The sequence below is a fragment of the Erigeron canadensis genome, unplaced genomic scaffold (assembly GCF_010389155.1).
Source record: "Erigeron canadensis isolate Cc75 unplaced genomic scaffold, C_canadensis_v1 Conyza_canadensis_unscaffolded:10, whole genome shotgun sequence".
Classification (NCBI taxonomy): domain Eukaryota; kingdom Viridiplantae; phylum Streptophyta; class Magnoliopsida; order Asterales; family Asteraceae; genus Erigeron; species Erigeron canadensis.
This window is the reverse complement of record NW_025215493.1, coordinates 49,816-63,476: the sequence shown is the minus strand read 5'-3', so window position 1 is coordinate 63,476 and position 13,661 is coordinate 49,816. Positions and strand designations below refer to the sequence as shown.

Sequence of the window (13,661 nt, the reverse complement as noted above, 5' to 3'; positions counted from 1 at the left end):
AACCTCCCGGAACGCGGCCGTCAACGTTGATTCGTAGTACTTTATTTTTCACAATTTATGTTTTTTAGTTTAATTTTTAAGTTTTTAAATAAATGTAATCTGTTTTATGTTTTTTTTTAATTATTGTAATGTGTTTTTTAATAATAAAATGTGTTTTAATTTTAATAAAATGGGTTTGTTTAGTTTTGTGAAAAATGAAAATGAAATAATATAATAATGTTAGAAGTGGGTTAGAAGTGGGGGTTATAAGTAGGGGTGTGTCTTGGTGTGTCTAGAGGAGAGAGAAACTGATGAATAGTGTTAGACGTGGGTTAGACGTCGTTCCTTATAAGGAGGGGCCTAAAACATTCTAAGAACACTCCACTCTTTAGATCTTTCACAATAGGGCTTTCTTCCTTCCCTTTTATTTATCGTCACATTAGCGTCACGTCACTTCTTTCTTACTTTCCCAACTCATGGCACGCTCTTGCCAACAATATTTGTTCCTCATTTTTTCATTAATATTTTATTATTTCCAGTTAATTAAACATTATATACATTCATTAAATAAAACTTTTTATTAATAAAATAAAACATTACAATTATATTGGAAAAAAGTTACAATAATAAAAAAAAACATTATATCATTAAAAAATATAATGTAATTTAAAAATACATTACCTTAAGTAACTCCCAATGCCGTTTTCCACGGGTTTTGGGTCTCAATACCGTCTTCGACGGTGTATGGGGGAGGTTGATATGTAGACAGCCTTACCCCTACCAAAGATAGAGAGACTGCTTCCAGGTTCTACCATAGGTAGAAAAAGACCTCCAGTCTTGCTGGGCATGAGGATCGAACCCATGACCTCTGTTTCTAGAGGCATGAGCTCCAACCACTGATCCAACCCAGTTAGTTTAAAAAAAATACATTACCTTATTAAAGTTAAATAAATAAAAAGAAGATAAGTGTCTAGAGGATTGTTAACTATGACCCAATATTTATACTAGGAACCAACTATAGCTTGGTTATTATGTGCTATCAACTGATAAAAGGGCCAAAAATTGTAGCAGGTTACCATCACCCATTTACACTTACATAAATGTTGACTTGGCTGACTTAATATTTGACCTCATAACACTCATTCATTTTTATTAAAATTGAAAATTATACATACACACGATACATATAAAAACATTATATACATGCATTATCTCATATCCGGTTTTTGTTTGTTTCAGTTTGTTTATATCTTAAAACTAGATTATTATCTTGCGTAATATGCGTGATAAACATGTTTTATTTTTGTAATAAATAATTAATAGTATTAAAAAATATATGTTGGAATACAATTTTTAATATGATTAGAAAAAATTAGTGATAACTTTTACATAATTATTTTTAGTCAAATAGTGAAGGATATTCGATTAGTAATGAAAAAATGGGTGGAGGGGATCCGTATATGTTGCTCAGGTCGATTAGAAGGTGTAGAAATAGCTAGAACTGAATGCGGAAAGTATGGAAAAACATCTAGTAATGTATTTAACCAGAAAATAGATTATGCTCCTGCGGAAGTATCTACTCGTTACGGAATCTTAGGTTTGAAAGTGTGGATTTCATATAGTCAAAAAGAAAGGGGACGTGCTATATCTAAAACGTACAAAATATAGTCAATATCGTAAAGGCGGATGTAGTAGGGGTTGCAAACCGGACGGTACACGACTTGGTTTTGGAAGATATGGCACTAAAAATTGTAGAGCTGGTCGTCTTTCATATCGAGCCATTGAAGCAGCGGGTCGAGCTAGAATTGGGCAATTCCATCGTACTATGAGCAGACAATTCCGAAAAAATGGTAAGATATGCGTAAGAGTTCTCGCAGATATTTTTAAGTTAATAATTCTATGTATTAAGTATTGGTAACTGGTAATTAATTAACAAATATTGATTTTTATTTGTTTGTATCTCAAACTCAATGTTTTAATTCGATCATAAAATATTTAAATATTAAAATTATTAATACAATTATTTTAACCTACCATATATATATATATATATCCGTGATTAAACTTTTTATAAATAAGTTAAACACATGATGATATAACAATGTTTATAATTATTTAAATATATAATATTTTAATATGTAGTCATTTAACATGTAATAAGACCCATATAATTCGTATGATTTTTATTACGAAATATTAACTTTTATAATGTTTTGTGTTTATTTGTATATATATTAAAAAAAACCTTACGTTAACAACCCATTAACCATTAAAAATCCTTGATTTTATTAAATAATTCTTATTTTAGACCCAATATTTTATATGAATAGCAAAAGTTGGTGCTTTTACATAATATTATAACTTTTAAGTTCATAATTGTATTGTTTTAATTTTTTCAACTAATAACTCATTAGTTAACATTGACTTTGATTTATTTATATCTCATACTCTATCTTTAATACGATAATGAATCTTAAATATTGTTTTCCAATCAATATACTTCTTTTTTAGATGTTGAGTTTAAAAATTCATTTTTTATAGCAAATTGATATATTGTTGAATAAAAAAAATAAAGGATACAATGCTATTGTAATTTTATGAACTATTTTTATAAAAAGTTGGTTGTAGTTACAACGTCCAGTTTTAAAATATAAACAGTTGTACGTTGCGATATCTCAAGTTAAATCAAAGAGTAACGTATTTTGATGATAAACAACAATTATCATATTAAAAAAAACAAATATTATTTATAAAAAGTATTACAAAAGATAACATACAATATATGACAACTCATATATTTGACACAAACATTAACCTAATATATTAAAAGACAATTGATTTAATCTCAATTGATCAATCACAACTCCTGATTTTTTATAAATATAGTTATTAAACATGTGACTAAATTATGCTATTTAAAAAAATAAATACAATCAAAGAACTTTAATTATTATATTAATATTTTTTTAAAAAAAGTCTCATTAATTTACTCTTTTTTTCATCACTAATTTACACTTTTTTGTTTTCCACCACAAATTTACAATTTCATCATTAAATTTTAATTTAAAAGGGATTTACTTTGACTAATAATTTGATTTGTGAGGATTAATATTGTGATAAATAAATTAAGAAAGTAAAAATGTGATGTAGTGGTTATAAATTAAAGTTGAAAAATATCCAATAATTCTTTTCTTTAAGAATTATTTTAGGACTTTGTTATATATATATATATATATATTTTGTAGATTATATTCTTTTAATTTGATTTTACTTGTTATTTTGCATTTAAAATTTACATATTTACCATTCATTTTCTTTTAAAAATTTCACAAACAACCTTTGTATTTGATACAAACATAAATTTAGTATTTACTTAAGACTATAGAGCTAACCTCATTTAACAAATCAAAACTTTTGAGTTCTCTAAATAAAGTTATTAAACATATGACTAAATTATGTTATTTAAAAAATTGAATGCAATCGAAGAACTTTTATTATTGATTATTTTAATAATTACATAAACATTAGTTTATATTTTTTTTGTTTTCCATCAATAATTTACACTTTTCATCACTAATATTTAATTTAGAAAAGATTTAATTATAAAAATATTAATTTATACTTTTTCGTTTTCCATCAATAATTTACATTTTTTTTGTTAACTATTACTAATTTACACTTTTCATCACTGTTTAATTTAGAATTGATATATTTTGACTAATCATTTAAAGTGTGAGAATAAATATTGTCTTTAAACAATTAAGAAATTAAAGAATGTGATATAATGGCCATAAATCAAAGTTGAAAATCATCCAACGATCCTTATTTAATAGGATGAGTTTAGGACTATAGCATTGTAAAAATAAAAATAAAAATACTCTTTAATATTTTTATTATATTACATTGTTATGTTTGCATTTGTGACCTGAACGTTGATCGGGCCTAATGTTGCAATTTGGGCTCTTTATAATTATTGAAAGATAACTAATCAATTAGTTCAATATATTATTGACGTTAAAAAATTAATATAATCCTTTATTTGTTTATAACAATTATTTATTTATTTGTTCACAATAAAATATCTATGTTAACTTCGAAGAAACTAACATTTACCAGTTTAGATATAACAAATTATAAATTTTATTTAACTCAAGTTGAAAAAAAGGGGCAAACTGGAATCAATATTTATATAAAGTTAATTTTCATATGTATCATTCTTTAGTTTTGTATCAATTAAAATTGTTATTATAAGGTATTTCTCTTTTTGTTGAGCTTAACTCTAAATCGTTAAGTCTAAAATTGTTGTTTGTGTTTGTAGTAAGTTTAGATATAATAAACTGCAACTTTGTTATTTAACTAAAGTTGAAAAAAGGGGTAAACTGGAATCATATTTATACAGAGTTAATTTTCAAATGTCTCCTTATTTAGTTTTCGTATTGATTAAATTGTGATATTGATCATAGGGATTTGATACCAATTTTTTAGTTTTCGATTAATATATTTTGAGACTACTCGTCCATTAGACAGGTCTGAGCACTAGTCAATTTATATATACAATTGCTTGGGAAAGTGATTATGGACATTGCATAAATGAAACATGTTATACGATCCTTTTCTATATATACTATATCAACGTGTTAACTGTTAAGTAATATTTAACCTAATTTGACTCTAAGGAAATCGATACACTATTTTTATTTTTATACTAGAAGAGAACCCACACGATGCAGCGGTAGGAACCATTAAAACACAATATTAGCCTCATGTTAGTTGATCAACTATGTTTATTTAGACTTCTAAATGTTGTGTGCTCTTAAGTTTCAAGGTTAGCACTTTTTATCTTCCTTTCTTTCTTGTGGCAAAATGATAACTTGTCATTTTTAGTACAATATGCGAAATTGCAACTCGTTTAACTTTGAGTGCATTTCTAAGCCTCTCAACTTTGGGGTGCATCATCATTTGACATCGCTGAGAAAACTTTCAAACCATAATTTACCATAGTAGCATTCAACAACTATAAACTTACAATAATCATCGACCAAACCAATTGTTGCATTATTGCTTAGTATCAAATAACTATATAGTATGGAATGTTGAGATATAGTTCATGGGCTATTTTCATGGTTCTCCCCATCCATCTACATAAAAGTTTCTTTCCATGCTCCAGCCCGCAACAAAACCCACATATCTGCAAGAATGGAATCATTTCAAATGTCCACATTTCATAATAACAATTTAACAGATAAATATGCAAAAGTTTGGTGGCTTGGGCAATAGTCAAAAATGGACTGGTGAGCTTGATTTGTCCCACAAACCCTCTTTTAAATAGAAATATTTATATTAGCCAAGTCAAACTTAATTAGTGGCATGACATGTAAAAAGATGAATAATAATTATTGAAGTTATATGAGATCGAACATTAGGACTATAGGGGGGCATGATTGAGAAATTTTGTAATCATATACTATAGGCTTCCATTGTTAAAAGGCACATATGATATCGTGGTATATTTACATGAGAAAAAGTATGACTTAAATAGTATACTACTTTTAACTTGTTACACTAATACACCATACACCCATTTCACGATATCTAATGGTAACGAAAAGATATTACTCTGACCTTTTGAGCAAGAATGAAACGACACGACTCGATTAAAGAAAAACTAAGAATTTTTTTTTTTTTTACGCCCAGGTGTGCCACATGCTATATGCGTGTGCCACATTTTTGAGTTAAAATCTGAACAGAGGCAAATATGTGCCACATGCTGTATTTCATGTGCCACATATCCTGACTTCAAGTTTTCCATGTGCCACATCCAAATTGTATGTGCCACACAAATGACCAAAATCTAAACAGAACCAAAAGTGTGCCACATACCTTTTCTGTATGTGCCACATATTTTCGCTGAACAACAAGATGACCCTTTATAACACTTGACTCAACTTGCAATCTTTAAGACTCATTTCCAAGCTTTCAAACACTGATTATGGACACAATTTGAACTTAAAAGGTAAAGTAATATCCTTACAAACTTCATTCAACAGAATGTACAAAGATAACAACTCATGGGTACTTTACCCAATTTGCCACATTATCCAAAACACCATTTTGACTTCAATTTATCAAGACTAGTTACAAACACCACAATGTATAATTTACATATCCATAAGATTCAAAATGCCAAGATTGTACCAAGAGCCATATGAGGTGGGATGCACTAAGTCTCTAACCAAAGAATACCATTCTTCCGTGAATGGCCAAAAATACCTTCGAGTCAACTAGCACTCCAAAAATCAACATTTCAATTCAACTAGAATTAGTTCCTTCTTCCGGAACCACCTATAAAATGGTAAACAACTAAAATATAAGCAAAGGCTTAGTGAATATACTTGCATACATTTACGAATACGAAGGAGGACAAAGTACAAGGACTATTACATGTAACCTATGGCATCGTCATGTCACATTTACATGCTCACCTTACACACTAACAACACATATATGGATCCATACAAGCCAATCAATTACCGCACATGGACTAACAACTTCAACATGGTGGTCTTTCCACACATGGACAAATAACTTCAACATTTTGGTCTTTCCACACATGGACAAATAACTTCAACATGGTGGTCTTTCCACACATGGATAATCAAACTTCAACATGGTGGTCAATTGACCCAACATAAACATAAAGGTATGCAAATATACTCACCTCCTCCGCAACTTCGAACAAACACTCGATAATATGTCAATGCACAAATACAAGTTTTCAACCTATCATCACATCATAATATGCATATAAGCTAATATTCACAATCTTGACTAACTCAACTTAGTCATTCTAACATTTCACTAGCATTCTTAACCTATAATCATCTCACTTTGTCATTGAGTTGCTTTTCTTTCACAAAATTGTTTATTGAATTCAATCCAACATCAAAATCATCACTTTTATCTTCCAATAATTTAACTAGTAAAAATCATCACTTTCTTAAGATCAATATTTTCTTCTCAACACACATATTCTTCGTTAATTACATTAAGCAACTCAATAACAAACTAGAATGAATAAGAATTTGGGGAAAAACTATACATAAATCACTTTCTAGCAAAATCCCCAATTTTTGGTACTCCAAGAAATCTAATTTCAATAGAAAAGATAAAAACTAGGTTAAAGAAATCAATACCTCTAAAATGGAAGATAAAAGATTAGGGTTTCCAAATCACAATTTCTTTCCCTTTTCTTCTTACTAAAATTCAGCCATCACCACACCTCACAAACCCTTATTTTTCAATTTTTGATGATTAAAGATGATTATTATTATTATTATTATTATCCTTGAATTAGAAGGAATTACAATTTGATTTGATAGAAACAAGAAGAAGAAGGTTGGAGAGCTTGAAGAAATGATAGTGGAATGGTGAGTATGGAGGGAATGGTGTGGCTGGCAATCTAAGAAGATGCCACGACCCATCTCCAATTTTGGTGTGAAAATACCCACTATCCGCTAAAGTTCTAACTAAATTATCCCCATATTGAAAAATGAAATACTAGGAAATTAATTTAATGTCAAAACTAGAAAAAGGGGTTAATTTCTTTACCTTAAAAACTTTGGGGTGTTACAAAGAATAACCCGACCTGCACATTTACCAGAGGTTCCAGCAAGAAGGGGATAAGTAGAATTATCTAGCTGAGTAGCAAGAGAGTCTGCCTGTAAGTTAAGGTTACAGCCATATAGTTGAGATTATAAAGTTTTCTTCTGGGCAACTGGATCAAGCTTGTATACAAAATAACTTTCTAAATATACAAAGATATTGTTACCAATTTTATGTAATGTAAATATTAGTTTTCAAAAATTAGCATTACCATAGATAAATACCAAAGATATAAATCACAAATCATTACCAAAACAAGTCAAGGCTAAAATGTTATTAGTTACTACTACTTACTACATACCTAGTTAATCAATACCCAAAAATGTACATAAAAATTGATCACAAATATGAATGAAAATCTATATCTATATATATATAAAAGGCTATCAGAAAGCGCTCGAGTGGCGCTCTCTAAGCCCGCCAAGTCAGCTTTTTCTGATATGGCGTTACCAGAGCGATTTGTATGCCACGTTAGCATCCACATCAGCATTGTGTAGGGTCCACATATGACGTAAATACACCCTTTATATTATAAAAAAGGGATTTTTGGGTTTCGAACCCGAGACCTTATGTTTGATAGCTCAGCATGTTTACCAGTTCAACCAAAGTGGTTTTGTTAATGATTCTCAAACTTACTAATAATAAGATTCATTCACACGGCTTTTTTTTAAAAAAAACATCCAGAAGATCCCTTTACCTGTCTTCTGCCTTCCTTATTTTGAGTTTTTCGAATTCTTTCGTCCCCGAAAATCTTTCTTATTTGCTCCCCAAATCTCTTCCTAATTTATATCTTACCGATATATTTTCGTTATATTTTCCAGGCTTGTATTGGATTAACTATGTTTCTTTTATTTTTGTAGTTTTTATTCCATGAGCCTCAGCGTTTTTGAATAGGAAAAGATAACCTCAAATTTGGGGGTTTTATATTAGATGGCTTTTATCCCAATTTTTAAGAACGAACCCTAGCCTCATCAGTCATCACTGCAGTGATTCCAAGACAGGTATGTTTTATTTTAATAAAAAAAAATTCAGCTATTGCTTCTTGTGTTTTTATGAATGGATTTTGGTTAATTCATAGTTATAGTTCGTTTACAATCGAATCCTGACGATGTTCTCTTTTTAATCTACTCTTTGTTGGTGTTTCCTGTTGTACACTACATGTCAAGATAGATAAAATTAGGTTCTTTTCATATAAATGTGTTATAATTTCTTTTGTTATAGCCTTTTTTTTGTGGTTAACTCATATTTATAATGGATTTTGGTTAATTTCATAGTTATAATTTCATGCTTAATTTTGTTTAGTTTGGTCGTGATAAAAAATCAATTAGATCAGGTTTTGACCCACCTCCTCAAAATCCAAAATATAATCACTTTTTATGGATATATATGGTGGAAGGTTTTAAGTAGGATACACATAATAAATTTTCGGGAAAACTTATGCGTTATTTATTGGATTGCCGTATAGCAATGCATATAGCTGCTCTCTTTTTTCTTACATGTATTTAGTTAGAGTGTGATGTTACCAGGAGAAAAGTTTGATAACTGGTTTAATGAGTATAGATTTAGAAACCAGACAGACCTATAGGTGGGTATGGACGATTCATGATTTAATGGGTATCAATCATGTTTCCAAACCATTCCTTCAAAACAGACATACCCAAACACTATTGGGCCTATGCCCTCAATAAACCTACATTTTTTTTTGCTGTAAAAGTTGCTTTCGCATGTCAACTTTGTCTTTTGTTTCTTATATTTGGGTGAAACTGTCATTAATCTTGAAACATGTGTTCTGAATTTACTTGGCTTATGATATTACTGTGTTTCTGTGTGTTGCCAATATAATATGTATCATAGCTGAATTCAGATCAGTTTCGAACAAAGATATTGGTGAGTTAAGTCAAACCAACGTAAAATAAAGATAGTGGTGTGCTTTTTTGGCAATTTAGTCTTTTATTTAAGGACTCTTTTTTCTTTATCATGATCCTTAAATAAAGATGTTAGAATATCAAATATGATTTACCTTCCATTAATTATATGTGATTTTTGGTTTGAAGTGACTTAGAAGGTTTTTTTAATTTCATAAGTGAAAACACTTTGAATGGCTTTTAAAATCCTCATTTTTCTTTTAAATCTTTTTTGGTTTTACCTAAATTATTCGCTAGAAATAAGAAGTTAACCCAAATCAAGCTGGTTGTAACTTGTAAGTAACATGGCATTTTTGCAAACCGTGACCTCCGGATTCACGTGTAGTTGTATCTACCACTTTAACCAACCTTAATTTTGTTTCTAATTGGGAAAGCAACAATACATAAATGATCATTTCGTAGCTACAGACTTATAAAATTTTGGAAACACAGCCCAAATGCGTCCCTAATATACATCATATTTCAGCCTCCCATATCTTCCCCATTTAGTTGTTGATGATAACCTCAACCCCCTAAACTTCAAGGATTTAGGGTTTTTAATAAAATAGATATAATCTATAGATATATAGGTATTTCAGCATTTAAACTTTTTTTTTTATTTTCACTTTCAATTTCACACTTTCAATCCTTTCATCCAGGTTTTTTTTTTCGATATCATGTATATCAATCTCATGAATATTCTTATATATATATATATATATAAATATATATATATATATTTATATATATATTTATCAGTATATCGGTATGGGTTATATCATTTGAGTATGGGTCCTGGGTGTTGTCAATGTAAATTATATTTGATTTAATATGTGTTTTGAAAATATAAATCGTGAACTCATCTTCATATATGTAATCACTTTAGGTTTTTGTAAATAAAAATCATATTTGAATATTTAATGTGTTTTGAAGATATAAATTGTGAACTAATATATGACATGCCCATACTCAATATTAGTAATGTATATGTGTTATCATAAGGGAAAAACATATTCTTATTCAGCATGAAAATATGAAGAAAATAGGGCCTGTAGTACTGTATATGATCCGAAATATGAAGTTTATGTGCTAAGATAGAATTCTTTATCGATATTGATTTGATGCGAGATAATTTCTTTGTATTTGAGATTGCCTGTCGTCCTTTGACTGCTCTGTGATATTGGTTTGATGCTTTACTGGTTGGTATGTGATATTTATATTTTTGTGCCAATGTTGGACGCCTACAGAGGGCTGTAGCTGCATAACCTTTGGCACAGATGGTCCGAAGTCATTAAAACTTAAATTTTTGTCCTTCCAGTGTTACTTTTAGTTTGTTCTTGACTATTGACTACTAATTTCAATCTGTTGGCTTTGTGTTGCAAATATCATTAGATCAAATAATGTTTTTGTTAGTTATAGTATTCGATGATAGTTTGAAGTTTGAACAGAGGGCTGTAAGTGCTTCACCTTCGGCCTAGATGGCCCAAATTCATTAAAACTTTCGTTTTTGTCATTCTATGTGTTACTTTTAGTTTATTCACGAAGATTGACCAAAAGATTCAATGTATTGGCTTTTGTACTCTTCTACCATGAGCTAGCTACATTATGAAACTTTCTGTCTAGGTGATCGATGGACAGTGCAATAATCAGTAGTCTTTGAGTTGGTTATGGGACTGAATATTTATTTCGTAGTTGACTTGTGCCTTTTCAGCTATAATTCCGTCAACTCAAGGGTGTAGGAAATGAAGCTTTAGAAGGTGGGAAGTACAAAGCATCAGTGGAGCATTATATTAACTCTATAGAGACGACATGTATTGAATTAATGTCTTTTACTTCTATCTGCTTATGCAGTCGTGCTACTGCAAATTAAGCTTCTATTCAAATCATTGGTTCAATTGCATATTGCAATCTTGCTATAGCCCTCGATGGGGGTTACATAAAGGTTCTTTAGAATTTCTTTTTGGGATATGTTGTGTTTCAGGGTCATTATTGAATATACTCATGTTTTTGTGATTGTGATTATATAAACCTGCAGCATTCTCATATTTGCAGACAATTTTAAGAGGGCCAATCTACATGAGCTTTGTAGCAAGTACACTTATGAGCTATGTATTATGGTTTGTACATGAAGGATCTTTAGTTTGACAAAATTAATCATTTTCTTTATTTTAATATTGCAACAAGAAGGTGATTCAGGTTAAAAATGAGGGCAACGCTGGTAATGGATTAAGGTGCCCGAGATGTGGAGATAACTCCAAATCACTTATTCCAAAGTATGTTACACTAAATATTATCATTACAAATTCTGTATTACTTACCAGTTACTATTCCAAAGTATGTTACACTAAATATTATCATTTTAAATTCTGTATTAGGAACCTGTAGGCGACACAAATATATTGCCCCAACATGCTAACTCCATTACAGCTGGACGCAGTTTCGTGAAGGTAAATTCATACTGCATTTATTAATCATATAAATATGATTTTATAATTTCAAATATACATAGTGTATATTATAAAACAATTGATTCAGGTATATACCTCAAGTTGATATGCAGATGTTTACTTACGGATATTTTACTTAGTTAGGTTTTAACTAGAAACCTGCTATGTGGATATTAGATGCATGACCAGTATAGACATCTAGGTGATCATTATTGCCTTCAATAATATACATGAAAACCAACTGAGCTTATAATTATAATTTATAGTTAAAATCTTGAGTGAGTTATTTGTAGCTTTTGAGTCTTCAAAGGAGACGCTCATCTTAATAGATATATCGATCAGAATCATTATTATGGCAAATTATATCATTTGTATCATCTTTTTTCGCTGAGTTTAATGCATGTTGTACCTTGATGCCTTAAATAAAATGTGCCAAATTATTCAAGAGCTTTATAACATGGGGTTACTATTAAAACCGGTCAATATAACCTACTTTTAATAATATCAAAAGTTAGATATTTCCCTTTCGGGAATGCTGTAAAAGGAGTTGTCAGCAGCTCTGGAGTACTTAGCTTATTATATAGTGCAATTTGTTTTTATCGGCCTCGAATTAGATTTATGTTTTGACATCAAATACTTGCAGTCTGTTGAGGCTTTTAACAATCGTTTTATGTGCTTGGATTATAAAACTCCTGTGATTTTTATATTAATTAGTGGTGGTTTTATATTTCGTGTTGATTAACAATTATGTAGAAACCAGGCTTCCCACCTCAAATTGACAGTGGAGAAGTTAACAATCCTTCTACATGAGAGATATATAGAGCTGTTATTAGTCTTAAGCCTTGAACAATAATTTTTTTTTGTATCCAGTCCAAATGTCCACGAAAAGTGTCACCCATTTTTACAGTACTTCTACACGATGAGATATATACAGAAAGCATTGAACAAATAGTTTGAAGATTTTAATCCAAAAGTCCACGAATGGATGGTAACCAAAAGTCCAACATATTATAATCTTCCAGATTTTAATCTTCAAACATCAAGTATTTCCCAAGTCTTTGTATCTCCCATATCGGATTTTTTTTTACTTTCCCTAATATTTTAAAAGATTTGTCGAGTGGTCAAAGTCTATTGTTACTAATTAATCTCTTAGTCATTGTGCTTCATTGAAGTCTTTAGATTATCATATCTTAAGAACAATAGTTTGAGTGCCAATTTATAATAGCTTTTTACTTGATACAATGTTCAAGTATGGAGCATCATTAAACAAATATTCAGCTTTTGGATAATTGAATTTTTTGTGCTTATCCAAAATTAAGAGAATTATTTTAACGTGCATATCCAGTTATTTTTAACTTTGGTTTATCCTTTGTCAAACAAGTTGCAAAGGCGGCCACTTTGTATCAATAAAGATGACGAGTGGTATGCAGTGATGAGGAGTATTAAGCCGTGTTGGAGTACTTGCTTTATTCAATAATACTTTTGTTTTTCATCTTGATTTGGATTTTTTTGGGCCTCGATTTTGATGTTATGTTTTGACCTCCAATTTTTTGTCAGTGTTAATGCATTTGACAATTTTTTTATTTAGTTGGATTAACTATGTTTGTTTTTGTTGCATTTCAATTTTTATGAATCACGTAGTTGATCACAAATAACGGTGCACCTCCAA

At 29.7% G+C, this 13,661-nt stretch overlaps 1 long non-coding RNA gene across 3 annotated transcripts; it reads left to right on the top strand.

Annotated features, from left to right (window-relative positions):
- Positions 1-8,361: 8,361 nt before the first annotated feature.
- LOC122584193 lies at positions 8,362-13,661 on the top strand. Of its 3 annotated transcripts, none has more exons than XR_006321484.1 (5): positions 8,362-8,642; positions 11,257-11,302; positions 11,397-11,818; positions 11,921-11,992; positions 13,374-13,661. It is a non-coding gene; the product is annotated as an uncharacterized LOC122584193 (long non-coding RNA). The 3 variants fall into 3 exon arrangements; XR_006321483.1 differs by having other exon boundaries at positions 11,257-11,487; positions 11,581-11,818; XR_006321482.1 differs by having other exon boundaries at positions 11,257-11,818.